Genomic DNA, 25,523 nt, shown 5'->3' with positions numbered 1-25,523 from the left:
TCATCAAAAGTACTTTGCCCAAGGGCTCTCATTTCAGATAATAAAAAGCAAGAAAGTCACAGCTTTTAGCAAAGGCCTCCTTGGAGAGGAGAAAGGGAATCTTTACTTAGATGTGTTTTACAGCCAGCTTTCCACACTTCTGTCTGGAAAAGTTCTTCACCTCTCAAGAGTTCATATTTTCACAAAGGTAGATAGAGGGAGAATAAATGGGATGAGAAGGCCTGGCTATTTGTAGAACTTGAGATCATATTTGAGGATAAATCCAAAGCTATTTTTGCTTTACTGGTTTATTATTGGTTTGATTTTGGCATTATTAATTTTCTTTGTTTTGTTTAAATAATAATGAGGTACTATTTCATATAGTTTGAACTTTAAGTAGTGAGTTTTTCATCAGAGAGGAGTTTCAGGTGTTTGGGGCTTAGATGCAGAATATTTATTTATTTATTTATTTATTTATTTATTGCTGTGGGTCTTGGTCAAAAGTTTTTCTAAATCAATACATCAAATAATCTTAAATTCATTTGAATAATTAAATACTCGTACATAAAAGAGTTAAGAGCTAATTAACACAGAGAACAAGAACTTCCCTAAAGAATAAGAAATCAATTTAAATTATCTCAGAATATAGTTGTCTAGTTTAGTTTCATTTTGTCAGTCACTTTATCTGAAACCCTCTACAAGTGAGGCAATGACGGGAACTACAATTGCCAGAAAGTAGAACTTGGTGTCAAAGGCTGATGAATAAACCACACCTGGTGGCTGAATGTGACATATGTAAAAATTAAACACACATGAAGGTTATAATGAATTCGTCTACCCTATTGCATTCAAGGAACTTTAAATATGTAAAAAATGACTGCAGTCTTTAAAAATATGTAGAAATTAGCTGGAGGAAAATAATGTATATTCTGGGCTAAGAGAGCACAGTAATTCAAAGTCGTGAGACTTTAAGTACACTTCCAAGTAGACCCCAAGAATTATCTAATTAAACTGACACGATTGGTTTATGAAGGGTCTTTGCACCAGATGAAATCTCTTTAAACTTCATCATGAGAGTTTGGTTAAAAAAATATAAGGAGGAAAGAATGATGAACTTTACTATTTAGACCTTTAAAGGAACTGGCTCACTTGGTGACACTATTGTCCCTTGGCTACAGCAGCAAAGCTTGATAAGGGAGAGGTTGAGTTCCACCTGCTCATGGGTAGTTTCCTTGTCTATAAGGAATGTACCATCCCATATCTACTGCTATCCATGATTTTCCTTCATGATGGTAATGAAATTTGCTAGGATATTATTTCTCCCTAAGCTGATATAATAGTCATTCTTGAAGCACAACCATCCACTCCCAACACACATAAAATATTGAACATCTGCCAATTGACGCTTATCTCTCTGTATATTTAATCGCCTTCAAAGCATGTCTCTACAGGTAAACAGAATGCTCTCTGTATTCCTAGTACTAAACATATTTCCTGTCTCATTACAGACCCTCAACATGTGTAGGTTATTTATGACTACATATGACTGAAGATATAAAACAATTCCTGAGAAAATAGGAAAGGTTATGTGTGAATGGAACTGTCAGGTTTATGACTCATGACTTATTTAACAATGCTCATGAGATAGTCAGAAAAAAGCAATTCAGGAGATAAAAAAAAAGATTAACAATAGAGAAATATTCTAAGTAAACCCGTGTTTCTCTTCTAATGGAAACTTATTGAAGAGAAGACAACATCAAATAAGTGCAGCTTAACTAGATTTTATTTCATTCTTTCATGAATTCAATAAATTTTGATTATAGTATACTAACAGTACAGCATACACACATTACATAGTGACCTAAAGTACCTATACACAGTTGGAGAGATGGTTCAATGGCTAAGAGCATTGACTATTCTTCCAGAGGTCCTGAGTTCAAGTCCCACATGGTGGGTGGCTCACAACCGTCTGTAATAACATCCGATGCCCTCTTCTGGTGTGTCTAAATAGAGAGTGATAGTATACTCATAGACATAAAATTAAATTTAAAATTATGAAAAATTATTTATCCACAAATGCTGTATTTATCTATCATGTGTTCATACATATAAATACATGATTTTATAAATGAATAAGAATATATATATGTATATATACACATATATATACATATATATATATTCTTGTGTTTCAAATCTAAGGAGGAAATGTGATAAGAACCAGATAAACAAAAGGGTGTTATAAACAACATAAATGTGAGATGAAAGTTTTTCATTTGAAAAATTTCAATTTGCTTCATTTAAGTGATAAAGGCATAATGTGGATCATATGTTAACATTCTATGATCATGATTCTCAACATTCTCTAATGCTATGTCCCCTTTAATACAGTTCATGCTGTGGTGACCCCAAACCATAAAATTATTTTCATTGCTACTTTATAACTGTAATTTTCCTACTGTTATGAATCATAGGGTAAATATCTGATACACAAATAATCTGAAATGCAATCCTGTGAAAGGATCCTTTGACACTGAAAAGGGGTTGTGACCCACAAGTTGAGAACCACTGTTCTATGATGTTTTTATTTTGCAAATTAATTAAGACCAAAGTTTTTAAGTGTATTTTGAAAACTTTACATATTGCTGTTACTTGTTACTTTGCTCAAATGAGACGTGAGAGGACTTAAAAGTCATCTTCTATTGATATTCAACAAATGCCTAAAAGGAATATAGAAACAGGCTCTGCCCTTAGGCCCTTGGTTCTGTGAAGGCTCGCTTTCCCAGTGTAGAGGAATGCCAGAGTGAGAAGGTGGGAATGGGAAGGTGGGTGGGTAAGCACATCCTCATAGAAGCAGGAGGAGGGAGGATGGTATTCAGGGTTTCTGGAGGGAAAAACAGGAAAGGGGATAACATTTGAAATGTAAATATATAAAATATCCAATAAAAATTAAAAAATGGTATTTGTTGGGGCTGGTTCTTCTAAGATCATGGTACTATAAATATGTTTAGAAATAACTAGAAAGTTTTCATAATTTTGAAACAGTTATTTTAAGACTTATTTATTGTGACACATTCTGAACTCTTTACATTTGAAAAAAATTTAAAATCTAAATTTAAAATCAATTCCAAGTCACATCACAGACAATTGTACTTGCTATTTTGGATTCTGTACATTATGTTGTTTCAATTGTGTGTATTATAAAATCTTGATTGCAAGTTCCATGTCATTGTTAATGTTTAAAATGTAGGCCCTTTTTATTCTTTACAAAGTTTTATTTTTATTTTTTTTCTTTACAAAGTTTTAATGTTATAGTTAAATGCTTGTTATTGCTCAAAACATGAAAACAAGAGACTTTGAGGGAGTTGATAATTTAGAATTAAGTAGGGAAGCAGCCTACCTTTTAGGTAGCTTTTATATAATAAAATAAAACATGAAGTAGAATACAACTTTAGAAAATGTACAGTATAATGTACAATTAAGTTGTAAGAAAATTAAAACCATTACCCCCTTTGTAGGTTGGAATCATATATGTTAGCAATTTTATAGAGTTCAAATTTACTAAGTATTTTCCTAGTCTTGTTTATTAACACAACATTCAGAATACCCAGTTTTAGAAGCTAACCATCAATGCATGTTTCAGTGCTGGCTGCTAATTTAAAATGTTGGCCTAGACACTGGTATGTAAAACAATTTTCAAGATACTTTCCAACAAATGAGATAAGGTGAAGCATTCTGGCAAGAAATGATGTCTGAGAATAGAAAAAAACTGTAAAAGACAATGCAAGATATAGGTCAAACTGTAAGAAGAGAAACCAGTAAATCCTTCGATCTGTACGGAGGTAGCAAACACCGCCTCGGCGCTTACCTCCTCACCTCGGACCATCATTGGTGGATTCTTTTTTATCTTTTTTTTTTTTTTTTAAATTTAGATGATATATTTTGAACTATAAAACAAATAAATAATGTGATTCAGGAGGGAACAGATAATTCATTCTTCTTATCTTCAAAATATTAAATATACATTACAAAGATTAGATCCACAATTCTCTACAACAATAATTTTTCCAATAAGTACGTGGATTCTTGTACTTGCTCTCGATTGGTCCTTTTCCCCTTCTTTCCCTCCACTCTCCTCTCTTTCTTCTTTCTGTTTCTTAATAATAAAGTGAATAAACAGGCATAGGATTTAGAGCTTATACCAATATCAAACCATTAGAAAAGCAACACAGATAAAACGAGGAAAAGAAAACGAAGGAGAGGAAGGAGGGGGCGACAAAGGGGGAAGAGGGGGCGAAGGAGGAGGAAGTGGAGAAGAGAAGAAGAGGAAGAGGCTGTAGAGGAGGAGGAGGATGAAGAGAAAGAGGAGAAGGAGGAGGGGGAAGAAGGAGGAGGGGGAGAGGGGGAGGAGGAGGAGAGGAGGAGGTGGAGGAAGCACTTTCATCCCGATGAATGTTTTTAAAAATAGATTAAGAATCAGCTCATTTATCTTTCGCACCGACCATGTTTCAGTCACATACACAAATCTGAGCAGAGTGCCTAGTACTGATGCATCAGCACAGATGCTGCCTCGAAACTCCGTAACTCTCCTCTCTACTACATCAGTGTGGCATATCCTGCCCTACTGGCTGTGACCTTCTTGTCTCTCTCCACTGTCATCCCTTCCGTGTCAACGTGCTCCCAGGTAGCTACGTGCCCTGGGCTGTACGTTTGTACAGTTTTTCATTTGCTTTCATGTTCTTTGCCATGATTCATACAAGCAAAGGAATGATTAATTTTAGTTTCATAAATTATATGCTTTATAGGTAAAGGAATAACCAACTGTTATTTTCATAGCTCATATGCCAAATCACATTCTAAAAATACATTTTAAAATGAGCCATTACAGTCGAGTGTGCGGGGTATTAGACGAAATAACTGAGGTAAGCATCTTCAAGAGAACGTGCAGAAACATTTCCTGTAAACTCAGAAAATGCGAGCTCTGTGGCGACACAGAGCTAATCCCTTGTCTTACATCAGTCATTGTTTTGGGGTCATGTCCCCAACATTTGCTGGGAACTGTTAGTATTTCTGACTTCTTGGCCCAGTCATAACAGCAAGACGCCTTTCAGTATTTCCTACTCTTTCAAAAATCAATAAGCCATTAATTGTACCCCATTTTAATCCATTTACCTCCATCCTTTTCTTGTTAAAGGAAGCTATTAAAAGACCATTAAATAGAATTTGCAGGTAAGTTGTATGTGACATCATATATGAAATGGCTTATTCACTGCTCTCTACTGTGTTTACAAAATGATGGCTGCTGAGTAAGGGTCTTTTTGGGGTGGGGTATTTGTTTCCTCTGCCTTTCACAGCGCTATTAGTTAGAAATTTGGATGATTAACATAGAGTTGGGACTTTTCAGGAACATGGAGAAGTAAGCCCTTGCTAACATGAACAAACTGAGCTAGGTATTTGTACATCTCACTTCAAGCTTCACCATCATCTTATATCAAAGACACATAAAAAAAGTTCTTAACTGAATCAAGAATTTAGGAGTCACTAAAATGTCTACTTAGCTAAATTAATAAGAAAATGTACTAATATCATAAGTGTCTTCTAAGTGACTTAGTACATTAAACAAGGCATGTATTAAATTGTTCTTGGTGCCGAGAACTGGATTATCTGCTTGAGTTATGTGTGTGTTGCCTGTACATTAGAATAATTTACATAAACACTAAGTAGAATGGAATCAAGTCATTAGAATTGCATTTTCATCGATTCACATGGTAATGTTGAGAAAATTAATGTTGCATTTGTAATGCAAAAAATCTCATGTTACTCTTAATGAATGCTAGAATTTATTAATATTCCTGAAGCTGTGAATAATGTGTATTTTATTGTACTTTTCTGTAGCTTCATTTATAGCCAAACATAATACATTAATTAATAGATTTTCAAAAGAATATGGAAGCAAATGGCAGTTGATTTATCTATGGAAATACAAGTAGGATCTTTCTGCATACGCAACCAATGATAAGAATTTCAGATATTCTCACAGGATTAAAATCTGATTTTAACCCTTAAGCAGAAACACAGTTTGTAAATTGTATTTAAAATTCCATAAGCCCAAATTCAGGTATCTTATTGTTATTTCAGAATTACATGACATAATTTTCTAAAACTTGTATTGATTAGGTAATTTCATCACAGCAATTAAGTTTCAGTGAACTTCTATTATCAGTGAACTTCTTTTTTAAAATTTTTTTATTGGATATTTTATTTACATTTAAGATGTAATCTTCTTTCCCCATTTCCCCCTTCCAGGAACCTGTATCCCATGCCCTCTCCTCCTGTTTCTATGAGGATATGCCCCCACACACCCTCCCACTCCCACTTCCCCACCCACGATTTTCCCCACACTGGGGTGTCCAGCCTTCACTGGACCAAGGACTTCCTCACCCACTTATGCCTGACAATGTTATCTTCCTCTACAGATACAACTGGGGCCATAGGGCTCTCCCTATGTGCTCCCAGGCTGGTAGTTTAGACCCTGAAAGCTCTGGTTGTTGCTCTCCCCATGGGGCTACAAACCCTTTCATTTCCTTCAGTCTTCTCTCTTACTCCTCTATTGGGAACCCCATGATCAGTTCAATGGTTAGCTGTGAGCATCTGCCTCTGTATATTTCAGGCTCTGGCAGACCTCTAAGGAGACAGCTATATCAGGCTCCTGTCAGCATGCACTTCCTGGTATCTATATCAGCATCTACCTTTGGTGAATGCACAAGGGATGGATACCTAGTTGCAGCAGTCTCTGGACGGCCCTTCCTTCAGTTTCTGTCCCACGCTTTGTCTCCATATTTGCTCCCATGAGTATTTTGTTACTCCTAAGAAGGACCAAAGCACCCACACTTTGGTCTTCTTTGTTCATGAGCTTCATGTGATCTGTCAGTTGTATCTTGGATATTGTGAACTTTTCGGCTAATATCCAATTATTAGTGAGTGCATACCATGGGTTACCTCACTCAGGTTGATATTTTCTAGTTCCATCCATTTACCTAAGAATTTCTCAAATTCATTGTTTTTAATAGCTGAGAAATATTCCATTGTGTAAATGTACCATATTTTCTGTATCCATTCCTCTGTTGAAGGACATCTGGGTTCTTTCCAGCTTCTGGCTATTATAAATGAGTTTGCTATGAACATAGTGGAGCATGTGTCCTTGGTTTATGTTGGAGCGTCTTCTGGGTATATGTCCAGGAGTGGTATCACTGGGTTTCTCAACTGCAGAAACTCGAATGGCCGAGAAGCTCCTAAAGAAATGTTCAGCATCCTTAGTCATCAGGGAAATGCAAATCAAAACAACCCCGAGATACCACCTCACACCAGTCAGAATGGCCAAGATCAAAAACTCAGGTGACAGCATATGATTGGTGAGGATGTGGAAAAAGAGGAACACTCCTCCATTGTTGGGGCTGCAAGCTGGTACAACCACTCTGGAAATCAGTCTGGCAGTTCCTCAGAAAATTGGACATAGTATTACCTGAGGATCCAGCTATATCAGTGAACTTCTTAATGCATACTCAGAAATGCAAAACTCATTTTTTTTAAAAAAAAAATATAAAATTTAGTTTGAGTTGCATGGCTTTTTAATTACTTAATAATAAGGCATATGTTTAAAGGGACATTACAAGAATGGCAAGCTCTTAGAGGCCTCTGCATGTCGCTGTCTAACCTATTCATTAAATCTCGCATGTGACCCTTCAGTAATGTGGCAGAGAAATTCTGGGACATGTTAATTTTGTTTATTGAGCATGCAGATGATGTGAGTTGTGAATGAGAACACTGCCAATCTCCTTTATCTAGGGCACTTACATCTTAACCCCAGCTCCTCCCTCTGTGCTAGATTGCAAAACAAATCTTTTACTCCAAAATACAGCCATATAGAAAGCTAAGTGCAGAACATCACTATTCATGGAAAATAATTGTATTTTATATTTTTTGGTTGTGAGCCTAGCCTTTAACGGCTGAGCCATCTCTCCAGCCCAATAATTGCATTTTAAAGGTGTGCATATGACTGTGCATGCTTGCCTGGGTATGCATGTATGTGTGTGCCTGTCTGCATGCATGAGTGTGTGTTTACTTATTTTGCCAGAAAATGGATAACAGTAGTCCATTCCAGTTAGAATCTATTATACATGAAGATAGGAAAATAGAGCAGAGCCAGTATTTGTTTCAACTTTAAGGTCACTGCAACTAATAGCACTTTATGTAACTAATCTTTGAATAGGGAACAAAATATTCACGGTCTTAGGGGGAGCATGCCAAAATATTTGTTAAAATATAATCTGGAGAGACAGTATGAATGACAATCTTTATAAATAGCAATTTTAATTATTTTGAGCCTGGAAATAATTTCCCATTCTGAATCATAGGCAATAAGTAGCATTTGATTTTTCATAGATTATATCTTGGATCTTAGGTCAGGATGATTATTTTTGACTTAATTATGAACTTCATTTTAAAAGATAGTTTACTAAGATATCAATTTTATTTTATAAAATTGAAACACCCATACACACACATAAAAAAAAAAGAGCTGACTTCAGAGGTATAGATTCAGCCATCTATGCATATCACATGTGAAGGAGTCGGGGGATTTGATATGCACTTGTCTGTAATTTAGCATTCGCAGGTAGTTCTTTATCACGTGAGATCCATAGTTGCTAGCATTTCCCAGACAAGGTGATCCTACTCCACCTCTGACTCACAGTAATTAAGGACTACAGTAATAATAATAATAATTATTAATAATAGAACTACAGCAGCTCCCCAGAATCAAATCAGGATACCCATTCTTATATTTTGCTGTACTACTTGAGATACGATCACTAAATCCACCAGCCACGGTACGGAAAAAAGTCGGACTTTCCCATTAGGCGTCGTACTTCAGGTGGGAATCAGGTGAAATGTTTACTTTCTCCCTCTGATATGACCCTTGAAATACTATGGAACCAAGTTCACTGTGATTCACACTCAGAGCTGAATTGTTTCAAGTCAGTAAGATTTTCTAAGTGTTTGCTACACAAAGGCCTTTAACATGTTTAAAAAGCAGATTAAACTCCGTGATTCACAAGGTAATCCCGTACATACATGAAAATAAAGCAGCATGCAGTCCCGGGCCACAGCAAAACAGACTATAAAAAGCATATGGAAAGTACAGAATAAAAGCAACAATGCATGAAGTGCTTGTGTACACATTCCACAGACTGTTTCCTTCATCCATGTCATCTTTGTTTAGTGTCTCTCATAGTACTGAATTTTTCTAACAGTTTGACATTTATTAGATTTTAAAACATATTTGGAGAAATTGGACACAATTCAGTACATGCACGTTGTTAGTCTTTGATTAACTGTATATGTCTGATATTCCTCACATTAAGAAGATTGTGTTTAAGCTTACGTACAAAACTCTTTTGTAATTATCTTGTGTATTCCTTCCCAGCTAGCTTCTCATTAGTGGTTCAATTTATGAATTCCCGATCTGTTTCTTTGGCACAGCTTGGCCCCCTTTGCCTCTGCTTTTTCTGGCTCCCGTCAGTGACGTGATCTTCAGGATGTCTTGTTCTGTTTGTCTTTAGAGAAGCCATCAGTGATTCTAAACATGAGATAAGGTTTCCTTGTTATAGCAATACAAGAGCGAACACCAACTTTTATAATAATTTTCATCATAATTATAGTGTGTGTGTGTGTGTGTGTGTGTGTGTGTGTGTGTGTGTGATTTTGGGGGGTTTTGTTAGCTAAATTTGTTCTTTGACAATTTTATACATGTATACACAAGTCATAGGTAAGCCCCAGCTACACAGTGAGATCTGATACCTTGAGCTAAAGGTATCAGAAAAATAAGAAAACAAACAAAAGAAAGGAAATGTTTTGCATCGCAACTCCCCAGACCTAAGCATTTTATAGTTGATAAATAATTACTGAAGTGAGAGTTATTGAGAGACAAGAAAATTTGAATTCTAAAATGTTTTATGCTGTAATCATTTATATAAGTAAGCAATAACACGTAATAACACGCATAGAATCATACCATCCCTCTATATGTAATTTTGGTACTTAGGATGTTAATTACCTTACTGGTATTTGAGACTAAATGCTACACCAGAAAGAAGGGAGGCAGCAAGGGAAGGAAGGAGCATAGGGCGATTACCCTAACTTCTTGTAAAAACACCTGTACTTTATCCATAGGAAAGTCTCAGCAAAATTAGCAGAACCTGGGGTTTTTAAAAGTTGGACTTTCATGAAAATCCAGCACAATTTAATAAACTGCAATGTTGTATTGCCCTAGGAAGAACGCGCCTGTGGATTTTGCTGAGGCTCACTTTTTCTTTTGAGTATTCAAAATTTGAATATCACACATTTTATCTGCTACAGTAACTTGGCAATCTCCATGTGTATCACAACGTGTATGTACATATATGTGTTAGGAAGGATGATTAACCTTGGCTAACTCAGGCAAAAGAAATACTAAGGAAGAGATAGACTTACTCATGGGCATGCCCAGAAATGAAGGCTTTTTTTTTTTTTTTTTTTTTTTTTTTTTTGGCAAGAAGTAGAGAGGATTGTGCCCAAGCAGAATCTATAATGCTTATCTGTGCTCCTGCTTGAATACAAATATGTCAGGACATGTGTAAGACACTGGAAGAATTTCCCCGCAGGGTTGCTGTTGTTAGTACAACTGATTAATGCATAAATGTTTACGTTGCACTTAATTTCCATTTGGGTATTTACATCTTTTTAGTGCGAAGGATAGTTACATATTTAAATCCTCGTCTTGACGGGATTGTTTACCTGAATCATTCTGTTTACAAGGTTCACATTAACTGTGTTGTATTTCTTTATAATACTTAGAAATAAACAGAAATAAGCCTGATGAGAAAGTCGTCTGAGAATGAGTGTAAAGACTTGTGTAACATTGTTGCAGATGGTTAAAGTGTATTTAAATAGACCTCCCAAGGTATCTTCTCATCTATTCTGAAATCCTTGGCAATTTTCTCCTCTTCTTTCATTTGTAATGTTGAGTCAAACGAACAAGCACATCTATTCCATATACATCTTTGGCTCTGTTTTGAGAGATATTATTGTGTTAATTTAAAACAAAATTAGTTTGTAAAGGAATAGGTTTCCAAACAGGCTTTACATCCATCTTTCATTTTGCTCAATTTCCACAGCTACTCCCAGTCTCCCTCCCCTTCTCACTGTCCTCTTTGGGACTCAGAATTCCTTCTTCCACATCGCCTATGCTCTCCCTATTTCCCTCCTTAAAGCTCTTTTCTTTTCTCTTTTAACCACAAGGTCGCTGTTACAACTGGAGGCTGATTCTATGCCAGAGAGGCTGAGTTTGTTTACTCAATGATTTCCAATTTTATCCATTTACCTGCAAATTTTATAGTTTCAGCTTTTTTTTAAAAAGCTGAATGAAACTCCATTGTATGTATGCAGCATATTTCCATTATCCATTTATCTGTTGATGGGTGTTTAGGCTGACCCTAGTTCCTTGATACTGTGAAAAGAACAGCTATAAACAGGAAAGTGTAAGTTTCTCTGTATTAGGATGTTGTCTCCTTTCAGTGCATGCCCAGCAGTGGGTATGGGTCATACTGTGGGACTAACTTTAGTCTTCTGAGAAGCTTCCACACAAACTTCTAGAGTGGCTACACTAGTTTATACTCCCACCTGCAGTTGTGGAGGATAATTCCCTCGTTACGTTGTTCCCAGCACGTGTTGGTTTAATTTTCTTGATGGTGGGCAGTCTTAGCTAAGATGAAACAACATTCCCAAATCATTTTAATTTTGTTTTGACTGTGATGGCTAGAGATGTCAAACATTTTAATAAAATCTTTCTTGATTCCTTTCATTCTTTTCTTTCTTTTTTTTTTTTTTTTTTTCGTTTCTTTTATTCACTTATTAGGACTATTCTGTTCATGTCATTGACCCATTTATTGATCATAATTTGTAGTTTTTTAAACTATTACTTTTTGTAGTTTTTAAATAGGACTAGACACTAAATGCTTTGTCTGAAGTACAGTTGGCAGACATCTTTCTCTTATTCTCCAGGCCATCTTTTAATTCTCTTGAGGTTTCTTTGGCTGCACAGCTTTGAGTTTCATACACTGCTGTTTGTCAGTTCTTGGATGATTCCTGTGATGTTAGGCATCCTATACAGAAGGTCATTGAGTCCTAAAGTATTCTCTCTATGTTGTCTTTTACCAGTTCCAGCATTTCTGGTTTTATAATAATGACTTTGGTCCATCTTGAATTGACTTTTTTTTTTTTTTTTTTTTTTTTTTTTTTTTTTTTTTTTTTTTTTGGATATAGGGCAGCTATCTAATTTCATCTTTCTGAGGGTGGATATGCAATTTTTCCTGTGCCATTTCTTTTCCAGTTCATACTTTGACACTTTTATTTAAAAAATGAGCTGTTCATAGCTGTCACTTGATTCACTTAAAAGCAAATGAGGAAGAACAGAAGTTTTAACGTTCTTAGAGACATGTGGCTTTCTAATTGAAAATCATCTCCTCTGTAATTCTTGTTCACGTTTATCAACATATGAAAGATATGTGGAAAATGCCTCATCAATATGTCCCTAAGGGAGGGATATTACCTTCTGACTGACTGGTAGAAGAAAGTGTGAAAAAAAAAACCAGATTATTTTATTTGACAAGGACTTTAGTTTGCTTATTAGTGAATATTTTGTGCCCATGACAGTGTAAGGCACACAGTAGGTGGTAGAGACTTCTTGAATGAATGAGATGTAACTAAAGGACTCAATCCATTTTATATATCTTTTAAAAAAATACAGCCAGTGGATCTGTAAAGGCTAGAATGCAAATCTAAAAGCCATTGTCAAGATAATTAATGAGAATAATGAGTAATGAGAAGAGAGTGGGAAGTTAGGAAGGAGTTTGAAGACTGGAGGAGTTTGAAGGTGGAACAACGCCCAGTGTTGCTAGGATACAGATAACTTTTGCCTTGATGATGGAAATGAATTGACTGTAGGTTATGTTTTACTGTAAATTCTGATTTGATAGGGGTGTTTCATAAAATTGAGAAGGCGGTTCAGTTCCTTCCTTTATACTTACATTTGTATTGACAACTAGTTTCAGAGGAATCATGTCTTACTGCCCAAAACTAACTTGTCTGATTGTCACCTTTTCCTACTTTGTTACAATTTGAGTCTTGAATGTCTATTAAGAGCACAGCTTGGCATTTTTGAGAGTTCACAGAACCTTTGAGATGTGAAATTAAATGGGATTAATTTATTGGGAGGAAATTAAATCACTGAGGTCATGTTCTCGAGAAATCTTCCTTGTCCTCTTCTTTTCTTCAGCTTCCTGGCAGTCAAGGAAGTAGCTTCACTTGCCTTTAACTCTCATGGTGATATATCGCCTTTCTACTGTCTAGAGGTAATGGATTTAACTGACCATATACTGATATTTCTGATAGGGCCAAACCAGGTGCTTTATTTTACTTCGTTGACTGAGTCTGGTGTTTTGTCACTATAAAACAAAAAGCTGACTGACATCTAACTGAGATCTTGAGAAAGACAATGAATAAATAGCTCATAACTATAACCATCACCTGCCAGCTGGTCCCTGGAGGTAAATGGACTGTGGAGATGACAGCTAAAAATCAAAGATGTTTCCTGTTCTGCATTCTGGGGAAAAGCTGACATATGTGGATCAGGTCCAGCTTCCAAGTTTTCCATCTCACAGGAACTACAAGATCTTGCTAAAGAGTTTGTGTGTCAATTTGCAATTCCATTGCGAAGTCTCAGCTGTGTCTCAGAGGTCTACCTGGTAGTGAGATTTCATACTGGTAGAATTCTGTTTTCCTTCTCCATCTCAAAATAACTGCTTAACGTCTATATTATAAATGAACATTTTATATAAACATTATTTTGAGTATTAAATTTTATTAAGGTCACTGGTTATCACATACTATGCTGTTTAGGCTAAAGTCATTATTTATTTATTATTTATTTATTTATTACATTGCCCTCTTCGTCCCCCCTCACAGAGTCCCTCCTCCCAGTCCTCATCCCCTTCTCCTCTGAGAGGGTAATGTCCCCCTGGGTATGCTCCCACTGTGGTGCATCAAGTCTCCGCCAGATTAGGTTCATCCTCTCCCATTGAGGCCAGACAAGGCAGCCATGGAGACTGAGCTGCACATCTGCTACATATGTGCTGGGGACCTTTTTATAATTTAAGTTTTTACAAGAAATTCATACATTTGTAATGTAGTTGCATCATTTCCATCCCATCTCTCCCTTCTGTCGCTTCTGCCACCTCTCCTGTCCCCCACTTCCTCCCAGGTGGTTAATCATATATGTATATGCATATGCATATTTATAGTGTGTGTGTCTATGCGTTAATGTTGCTGAGCCTCATGTGTGTTTATGGCTGATCACTTAGGATTAGATAACCTATCAAGGATCTTAGCTCCTCTTTAATTCTCTCCTTTTTTTCCTGGAAATTACATCAACGATACCTTTAAAAGATATAATGAACCCAAGCACATACTGTCTTTGTTGGTGATGTCCAAGTCCATGCACTATAATCGCTCACCCGAGCTGCTGTCTCGTTGTCTTGACAGTGTGCTGCTTGCTCTCATCCCATGCTGGTCCGTCGGATTCTTGAGACGCTGATCTTTGTATAGGATTATTACATCCCAGAGATCAAAACGTCATAATGGCTCCTCCCACTCCCCCTTTTTATTGTTTTATTTTTGTTTTTGGAGACAGGGTTTCTCTGTGTAGCCCTGGCTGTCCTGGAACTCACTCTGTAGACCAGGCTGGCCTCAAACTTAGAAATCCACCTCCCTCTGCCTCCCAAGTGCTGGGATTAAAGGCATGCGCCACCACCACCCGGCACCCTTTTTTTTTTTTTTTTTTTAACTGAGAATTACATGAAATCTTTACTATGACTTTCTGGGTTATAGACTACAATCTGTTTATACAGTTTTATGACCTCATTATCTTCTTTCCCCCTTGTATGCTCTATAGCTTGCCCTCATCTGTCCTGTTTTCTGCAAAAACATCACCGCTCCAACTTTAAGTCCCTTAGACTCAGTGATCTTTGTTGGTTGAAGAATGAACCTTAGATATCTACAGAGCATTATTCTTCATTTTGGTCATTCAATATGTTTTTCCTGTTCAACAGACCTCATCTGTTCCCATACATTCACTCAGCACTTCCTCTGCCTCCCTCATTCCTGCCCCCACATCACCCTTCCTCTACTCCCTTCAGTTTTTCATGTCTCCCGCCCAACTTCTCAAATTCACTGCCTTATATTCTTTAATTATTATTGTCTCTCTCTCTCTCTCTCTCTCTCTCTCTCTCTCTCTCTCTCTCTCTCTCACACACACACACACACACACACACACACACACATACATACACACACACACACACACACACTCACACACACACACACTCTCATACACACAAATACACACACACACTCACAGCAATCTGAGTCTGTTTAGCATGACTTGAATGTGTGTTTTTAGCACTGAACCCTTGTTATTGAATAATTAGGTGGCTTCCCCAGGGAAGAATAATTCTTCCTCTCTTAACATCATTAATTACCTGTGTCTCTTCCTCTAGTGGTTGATCCCTGTGAGATTTTCTCCATCCACACTGGCTTGTCAGTTGACATTATTGTTTAGATTTTGTTTAGGCAGTCATACTGATAGATATTTCATAGGTGTGACTTTCCTGTCATGCCTAGGAGATACAATATTGCAGCATACTTCCTGGTTCTCTGTTCTTACAGTCTTTACTCCCTCTCTTCCATGGTGTTCCCTGAACCTTAGGTGGGTGTATCAGCTGGGGTTTAGCAATGCAAAGTCAGTTGTTATCTGCATTTTGACCAGCTGAGGCTTTCTGCAGTGACTTCTGTCTTCTGTATAAGGAAGCTTCTTTGATGCAGGATAAGAACTCCACTTATCTTTGGATATAAGGATAAGTATTTAGAATAAAATTCAGCATTACGTTAGTCTACAAAGTGGCAGAAGTAGGTGTTTCCCTAAGATCCATAACCTCAGTACCCATGGGTAATTGATAGATAATACCAGACATGTTTTCCCGCCTGTTGAGCAAGTCTTACGTCTGATAAGGGAGCTGTTAGTTACTACCAATATATAAGTATCATTATTTCATCTTTAGGGATATCTTGTCATGCTGTTCATTGTTGTAGTTCATACGGCTCACAGCTGGGTAAGATTATCAACTGCTTTCCTCCCCTGGCAGCTTGCATAGCACCTTCTGGTACTCTGGAAGCTAGTTTCTAAGAAAAACGTTTTTGAGTCAGTTCCAGCTGGATTCCTATGGGCCTTGTGTCCAAAGTACATGAGATCCTCAAATTGAAGGACTTACTTTCAATTTTTGAGAGATAAACAAGGGCAACAGCAATCATTTATATTGTTTCGGGAGTCTCTTGTACTCTTCAGACAAATGGCTCAAAAGGCAGTTTCTTATGCCTGGTACTGAGTTTTTGTTAGATCCTGTATGAAACATTAAACATGATCTGTTTTCAATCTTTTTTGAGGGGACATATGAGTCTTCTTGGGGTAAAAAAATGTGATAATTCTAATAAGCTCAAATACTAATCCAGAAAATAAAGTATTTTGAAGAGCTTGACAGATTTTGAAGAATATGGGGGAAAACTACCCAAATGTTTTTTATATTTATACAAAGTAACTTAAGTTACTAAGTATATTTGCAAATGGAGCTTCTGGAGGAGGTGAGGTTGTCATTTCTGGCCTTTCAGCATTGGGGGACTTGTTCCTGAATGCTCTAATATGCTCATGATGATTTTGAAGTCACCCATCAAGGATTCAATACTGGATCTAAGTGATTCTAAAGGTTTAAAAATAATTTTCTGAAAAATATGGCATTAATATGACCAAATTCTTGAAATATCTTATGCTTTTATTTTTTAGGGTAACTAAAATATAATAGGATAACAATCACCCTCACATGCAAAGCTATCCCATACTCTAATATTAAAGCAAAGTGCAATATTGCTTCTTTTCATATCCTTCAGTTTTCCTCTGCTTTATTGACTTCTAAACCAGGTACTTCTACCTGATAGGAGCTTATTTTGATGACAAAAGTGCACTTGACATTCCCTAAGCTCCCCATCATTTCATCAGTTCTTCACGTCACCAAAGTTACTCACAACCAAGATTGTCCCCTCACTTGCTTTTTGACAAAGCTGAGGACATATTTTACAATCTTCTAGTTTCTGTTTCTTGTCTTTCAAATGTATAAGCTTAACACATTTTTTTTTATTTCACTGTGAAAATACCAACATTACTGAAACATAAATGCTGCATCATTTTACATGTTGCAGGGAACAACCTGTTTACTCATCTGATTATTTAGTGCAAAAGACCTATATTCAACCCAGAAACTCTTTCACTTGATCTAGTCTGTCTACTATTATGTTAATACAATCAGTTGTATTTTATTTCATCTATGGGATTTTCTGTTTTCATGGTGTGTTTTTAGTTTGATTTTTTTATATATAATGTATTTGTATAATATATTATGTATCAATATATATATATATATATATTATTGAACTCATTCAGATCATTATTTCACTTGTTATTACTGAATTGTTCATTGGTAGGCTTTGTGCTTCCTTCAAATTATTATTTTGAAATTTTGTTTCAGCACTTTATAGATTTGTTTAACATTGGAGACCATTACTAGAATGTTTCTGTGGTTCTTTGAAAGCATTTCCTGAGTATGTATACTGATATCTGCAAAGTCAGCCACTTATTTCAAATTTGTAGAGGACTTTCAATGTCCAGACATTTTCTTCAGTATAATATTGGTATTTACTGGGCAGGTCCTTTGGCTTGGTTCTGGTGAGTACTGGATATAGCACACTATGATACTTAAAAAAAGATATAACGAAATTTAGTGTGCTTAAAAGTGTCTTGATGAGATACACAGTGATCTCATCACAGGGATTTTAGTGAAGGCAATGGTGTGACGTTGCTGGAGGTGTGCACTGCCTAGTGGACAAGTTCTCAAGTTCTTGGAGTCATACATTGGATACAATGGGGCCACTGTTGATAGAGATGTAGGGTTAGGTCAGGGGATTAGTGGCTGGCTCATCCTCAGGTCTTCCCTGTAAAACAGACATGTCAATTTCCTTGATCTTGAGGACATTCTTCTTATTGTGCTTAACTACTCATTCTTTGGACTGAAGATGTCTATGCATGGTTGGAGATCAGCACCAAGGCTTACTCCTAGGTCAAGTTAAGGTTGAACTTTCTACCTTGTGTGTGTGAAGGAAGGAGTGTGGTGACTCATAGTTGGAAGAATACAGTTACTACTTGTCTCTGGGAAGTTTGTATTAGTGAATACATTCTCAACATGGTACCACTCTGTGTAGTACTTTGGGTCCCATAGAATTGGAGAACAGAACATGGTGTTTTTTTGGAGACCTATAGCCCTCAGGCAACTTCCTAAACTGGGCTAAAGGCTTATGAAAACTCTGAGAGTCTCCTGTAAGGATGTAGGAGAAGGAAGCCACTGAGGTTGTTCAATTTTCTTTTGCCCTGCAGCAGTGAATTCATCTTGGCACTGAGATGATGGTGTGGCAAGATGGCAAGTCACAGGCTTACTTCAGAATGCTGTGTCTCTCTGTGTTGCTGGCTCTCTAAATGACATTCTGTGGTCCACAGAAGAGTTCTTCTTCAAACACTTTCCTGGAAAAAGTTATTTATTTGTTGCTTTAATTCTTTTATGTGGAGGACCTCAGCCTTTGGCACCATTCTTTATCCACAATGATGGTGACTCCTAACTCCTCCCTTCTCTATTTATTGCTTTGAAATACTGTTCATCACAGAAAGAGCTCTTCCAAAGACATTATTGACCCGACCCGCGGGCCTAGTAATTCGTGGGGGCAAGGAGGACCACATCCTGAAAAAAGAACGGGCGAGAGAGAGAAAGGACTCAAGGAAGTAAATGTTTGTCAAGAGTCGTATATTTGGGCGTGAAGCGCCTTTTTATAATACATTTTACAAGGGGAGGGGGTAAGAGGGGCCAGGTGATGGAAAATTATAGAATCTTCTTGGCCTGTGCCCTGAAACATTTTGTGGTCTACATGCTTCTCTCAGAAGATATGGTACACTGCTTTTCCCAGAAGACACGGTATGCTGTTTTGACTCAACCTGCAGCTGCCAAGCAGAATCTTGTGGTTGCCAGGCAGGATGAAGCTGCAGGGGACATTGTGCAGGTGGGGAGAGGTAGGGGGTAAGGGTAAGAGGCGAGGGTCCTGGCTTCTGACATCTCCCCCTTCTCTGTTTAGATGGTGAGGGTGTCTTGTGATCAACCCCACCTATGTGAATTTTTAGAATTTGGAGGTCTAATTATGGGGGGATCTTGGACAAGTTCATAACCCCAAGACACTGATGTGAGACAAGTCACGTTGATGGTCGAAGGCTTTAGGCTGTTGATGATGGGCAACGTCAAGGGACCCCGAGGTGGGCGAAAGGAGGGTGAGGACCCTGTCTTAGGCTATGTAGGCTGCACTCACTCCCAGCACCACGCACTCCTTTCCGGCTGCATTGGGTGGGCCCCTGGGAAGTGGACCTATAATAATCCCGTCGTTGGGCTAACTCACAGCCATGCTAATCCCTTTGTGAATGTCCAGGTTACCAGCCATTTGGTTACCAGCCATTTGTCAGTTTGGGGTGTAATATTGTCATAAGGGAAGACTCCCCAATATTAGAGGGCCACAATATTTTCTGGATGTGACAGTAGAGTCGTACATATGAACGCAGCAGGTGTAGCAGTATGCACAAGATCTATGTGACATCTAAGGATGGAAGGGGTGGTTAGGAAGTGCACCCCTATTTGAGGAGTTATTGACAACTGGTCAATAGGAGTGCTAGGAGTGGTGAGTACATTTTCTTTAGGAATGCGGTCTCTGAAAGGCTCCCCATGCTCAACTACATAGTCCCAAACCATACAAAACAGACAACACCAAGTAGACTCAGTGCGACTAAGATGCAGAGAAGATGAAGTTGGGAAGGAGAGAACAGTTGTGGGAAGATTGGGAAGAAAGTGGAAGAAAAATGGGGGACAGATTTGGTTAAAACTCATTGTGTACATCCACGAAATGCTCAGTCAATTAAATGAAAGGAAAATCAATTATGAAATTATTAAGGGAGTTAATCCTCACAACAACCTTAAGAGTTGAGGGATACAAAACCACGCTAATTATTTAGATAAGGGATTCTCAGACAATCACTTTGAGGTATAGCTAGGACAGAGCCAATCCAAGTTGAAATGAAGACTTGAAGGCTGGGTTTCTAGTGCTAAGCTTTCTGCCCTTTTAAACACTGTTTTCTCTATGTACTTTACTACAATAGCTATTCATGTTTTATTTCTATGCATAGGTCCAAGGGGTTATATCTGTGTTTTATTTAATAGAATCAGCAATGCTAAGGACTTTAGAACATAGTAGATGGCATACACCACATCTTAAGAGTCACAAAGCTGCCTTTTTCTTGCCAAATTAAAGTGTGAACAGATGAAGCCAGAATAAAAACCCAAGTTTGTAAACTAAGAAGACTTATTTTTAGTTTTAAGTGTTTGACACTTATTACCTTCACCACAATTAAGATTTTATTTTAGATTTACAGAAAAACTGAGCAATAGTCAGCTAAACTAGAATGAAAAATGGGCAGTAAAAAGTAACAGATGTTTCTGATATGTGTTCTTTATTTAATAAATCCAAACCAATAATTAACATAAGCTGAAAATAAAAAATAACTTAAGTAATCAACTCTGAAAATCTTTATACCAACATACAGATTACATTAAACAAAATATGGTAGTAGTCTTTCCTTTACCTCTTGGATCATGCGAAGAATTACATCAAAAGATGAAATCATAAGCAGAACAAAACATTGAAAAAATGTCTAAAATTAACTAGGGAAATGATCATAGCAAAGGAGAAATAAACTCAGTGCTCCTGTTTGTTCCTATTGTGTAAAGATTTTATATATTTGCATATAAATTTATATATTTGCATATACATACGTGTATATGTAACAATAATGATCAAATAAAAAGAGGTTATCAATTTGAGAGCATAAAAAAAGTTGGAGGTAAGACACCTGGGAAGAGCTGGAAGAAAAAAAGGTTAGGGGTAAAGTGGTGTAATTCTATTCAATTAAAAATTTAATTAAAATGTAAACTATTTTGAAAAGTAAAAAATAAAAAGGCCAATTTGGAAGATATTCTTTTCTATTTAATACCCAGTAGATGGTTGAGATAGTGGAGTGTTTCCTTCTCTATCAATTTATATACTTCCTTGTTTTTGTCTCCATTTAACTTTAACATAAAGAAAATGAAAGAAAACCAAACAATATGTCCCCTAAGAAAGTTAGAGAACAAACATACTTAATTCTTTTCCTTAAAGCAGGGCTAACAAAGAGTCCTATAAAAATCACAAGGTTTTTCTATTTGCATCAAACTCATATGTGTGAATTTCATGCTCAAGTCTAGAAAACTAATAGAAATATTTAAAGGTCCTAGGGATTTAAATAACATCAAAATAAAATGAGCTTTATAAAAACTTGAACTATTTGTATACATAAAATGCACATAACACACAAAACAAAACATTTGCTTCCCACACATCTGACAGAGGATTAATACAGAGAATACACAAAGACCTGAAAAATTAAGCGCCATGAGACAAAACAGCCTAGTCACTGACTACCTAGAAGGACTACTAACCAATAAATATATCCTACGCAGCTGATGGGAGTGGTGGCTCACGTCTGTAATAGTAAAACTTGGGAGCCTAAAACAGGACAATTTTCATAAATTTAAGGCTAGTTTGGGCTCTATATTGAGTTCTAGAACAGTCTAGACAATGCAACAGGACCTTGTATCAAGACAGCAAACAATAAATTAAAAATAAAATAAGGTAAACAAATTAACAAAGTATATTACATACTTGTGAATGTTTTGAATAAGGTTTTTTCTATCATGGTCCCCTCAACTATGTTATAGCAGCTTACCCAAAACAGTAATTTATAGGCTTCTGAATACTTTGCTGGATTTTTATGAACTTTTTCCTTACTTGGAATATTCTAGTTTTTGTCTATATGATAAAATGCCTGGAGTAGCCAACTCATAGGAAGAAAGATTTCCATTGACTCATGGTTTCAGAGGTGTCTATCCATAGGGGACTTGTTCCCTTGTTCTTAGAGTGTGGTGATCATGAGGATTGTGGCTGAATGGCATGGTAAACATAGTTTTTTTTTTTTTTTTTTTTTTTCGTCATGGGCTCCAGAAAACAGACAGAAAGTGGCCAGGGACAGGATAGACCCTTCAAATAAATACATACTCCCACCTCCAGTGATTTACTTCCTCTGACCAGTCCCATTCCCTAATGAATTATACAATGGGAAGTCATTAAAACTTCATCCCACTGATAACTTAGCATCTTCTTGGTTCATTTATCTCTCAGCACCACCATCTGGGGTCCATGTCTTCAGCATGTGAACCACTTGAGGAAGAAATTTGCATCAAAACTATAAGACGATGGTCATTACTTGCTAACTGATTGGGTTGTATATGCCTGCTGTTGCTGCAGGTTGTATTTCACAGTGCAGACATCTTAGGTAAAACTTCAAGTCTCATGAGACAGAAATTTATCAGGAGTCTTATCAGATTGAAAATAAGTAGTTGAAGATAGAAATTAAAATTTGTTTCAAAATTAAATATGGCTGTGATAGAAAAAGAAGATGAAGAAGAGAAGATGAAGAAGGAAGAGGAGGAGGAAGAGGAGGAGGAGAAGGAGGAGAAGAAGAAGGAGAAGGAGGAGAAGAAAAGAAGAAGAAGAAGAAGAAGAAGAAGAAGAAGAAGAAGAAGAAGAAGAAGAAGAAGAAGAAGAAGAAGAAGAAGAAGAAAGAAGAAGAAAAGAGACATCTTTTCATGGTGCATCTTATGATGTGTTGTTTATCTATCATCACACTGGATTTGGTAAAACTTGATTCTCATTCATGATTTTAGAAAGGGTCAAGCTGTAGGAAAGAAATCAAGACAACATGGAGAGAGGGGGACTAAAATTACAAATGAATGATAACACTAGGTAATACACAAAATAAATAAGCAAGAATACTTACTGTCATAGTCTTTGGAAATAAGTTGTGTATGGGTGAGAAGAAAAGCAGTGCTCATGGGAACGTGGGACTTTTTCTTCTGGGTGGTGCAAACTACACCAGCTTCAACTGTAAGAGTTGCTTCCATTGGAATCATATAAATAGGCTTTGGTGACACAAGAAAAATTAAGGTGTGTGTTGTTTCCAGCTGCCTCAGCCTCAGCCTTGTAGTAGTTTCATTGATACCTAATTGGAAGCACTTTCTTTTTCCTTAATTGTCCTCCTCTTTCCTAGAAGGACAAGAATTTGCCTGGACATCCACACAAGTGAGCTGACAATCATTTCTTTGTCCCACGCCCAATTGATCACTCAGTGAGGCTCAAGGATTAGAGCTGGATTTATGTTTTTCTTTTCATCCCACGCTGCAACCTCAATTCAGGCATATGACATCTTGCTCTTGGATCTTCAACGTGACCTCTCTCCTGATATACCTGTCCATGCCTTGCCTAATCCCTATTCCTACTCATACCTGTGTGATTTATCCTATATTCATGAACTGATTAAAATTCTGGCTGCCCAGATCCTGCAGAAAAATTTCCACCTCTCCTTGAAATTATAAATATTCATAAGTTTACTGCAACCTATTCTACTGTGTCCTCCTTTAGTACTGTAGTATTGGAAAAGGCTTCCTGTCTGCATACACTTCATAATCCACATATTCTTTAGTGCAAAAGTCCAATTTTATTTATATTTTTAATTCTGATACTAATTATTAGTAGAGTGCTTTCTCACATCTTACCTTTTAGTTTCTCTTTTTCACATTTTCTCTTTTTTTAATTTATTTTTTTGGTTTTTTTTTTTGGTTTTTTATTATTTTTTTTTGTTTTTTTTTTAAATTTTATTTTATATTTTATTTACATTTAAGATGCCATCCCCTTTCCCCATTTCCCCTCCCTAGAAAACCTCTGTCCCATGCCCCCCTTTTCTTTTTGCTTTTATATAATTTTTAAATGTTAATCAAGGATTTATAAGTTTGATAATGCTCAATCAGAAGCGTAACCCAATACCCAACCTAGATATAAAAACTATCTTTGACTGGTGGAGACATGTGAACATCTGCCTCCATGCCCCCTCTCATCACCTAGCTTCTCCTCTCCTTCATCTTCTCTCCTTACTCCATCTCTTCCTCTCAATACTCCTTCCCACTTAGCTCCTCCTACATATCACTCTTCCTGTTAAAGTAAAACTTTTCTCTCAAAATACAATTAGAACATACTTATTCCTAATTGTACCAGTGAGGTACAAGATAGTCCTAATCACATTCTTTCTTTCTGTCTTTCTTTCTTTCTTTCTTTCTTTCTTTCTTTCTTTCTTTCTTTCTTTCTTTCTTTCACATCTAGTTGTCTTACAGTTTCCATTGCTGTAAAGAAACACCATGACCAAGGCAACTCTTATAAAAGATAACATTTAATTGGGGCTGGCTTACTGGTTCTGAGGTTCAGTCCATTACCATCATGGCAGGAAGCATGACAGTGATCAGGCAGCCAGGCAGACAGGCATGTTGCTGGAGGGACTGAGAGTTCAACATCTTGTTCTGAAGGCAGACAGGAAAAGACCAACTTCTCAGCTTTAATATGTACTCTGCCTTGAGGATACTTGTACTTTAGTAGAGGAGAAAGACATGGAGCTAAGTTGTTGTAGCATAATTTAAAAAGTTTTTAAAAAAGCAACTAACCTTTGAAGGGATCCGGGAGATTTTTTTAAAAATTTATTTTATTGGATATTTTATTTACATTTCAGATTTTATCCCCTTCCCCCCTTCCCCCCACCACCCAGGAACCTCCTATCTTAACCCCCTCCTCAAGCTTCTATGAGGATGTGCCCCCACCTACCCCCCACTTCCACCTCCCCCCCTTCAATCCCCCCCTCCACTAGGTGTTCATCCTTCATGGGACCAAGTATCTGAGAGATTTTTATTACAAAGTCTACACTATTTTGTGTGTGTGTGTGTGTGTGTGTGTGTGTGTGTGTGTGTGTTTCTTCACTCTTTATTGAGGCAGGCACGCACTACATAGCCTGACTGAACTCTGAACTTGCAATGTAGGCAAGGCTGCCTTCAAGCCACAGATATTCCAACCTACAAGTTGATCCCTGACAATGCCTTGAGAGTTCTGGGATTAAAGAGCTGTGCTGGTGTGCCCAGTTTAGGTTACATGATTAAAATTTTGAGGAATGAAAATTTACTAGTATGTTGATTTGAATATGTTTTACCCTCGGAGTGATACTATTAGGAGGTGTGGTCTTGTTAGAGTAGGTGTGGCCTTGTTGAAGGAAGTGTGTTACTATGGGGACAGGC

At 37.0% G+C, this 25,523-nt stretch overlaps 1 protein-coding gene across 1 annotated transcript in view; it reads left to right on the top strand.

Moving 5' to 3' along the window:
- The window catches only part of LOC117712428 (transmembrane protease serine 11F-like), a 79,302-nt gene that overhangs the window by 21,176 nt on the left and 32,603 nt on the right, over positions 1 to 25,523 (top strand). The gene's annotated exons all lie outside the window — the stretch shown is intronic.

This window comes from Arvicanthis niloticus, chromosome 7, assembly GCF_011762505.2.
Source record: "Arvicanthis niloticus isolate mArvNil1 chromosome 7, mArvNil1.pat.X, whole genome shotgun sequence".
Lineage (NCBI taxonomy): Eukaryota > Metazoa > Chordata > Mammalia > Rodentia > Muridae > Arvicanthis > Arvicanthis niloticus.
Note: the sequence above shows the minus strand (reverse complement) of the source record. Positions and strands in the feature narration are given on the sequence as shown.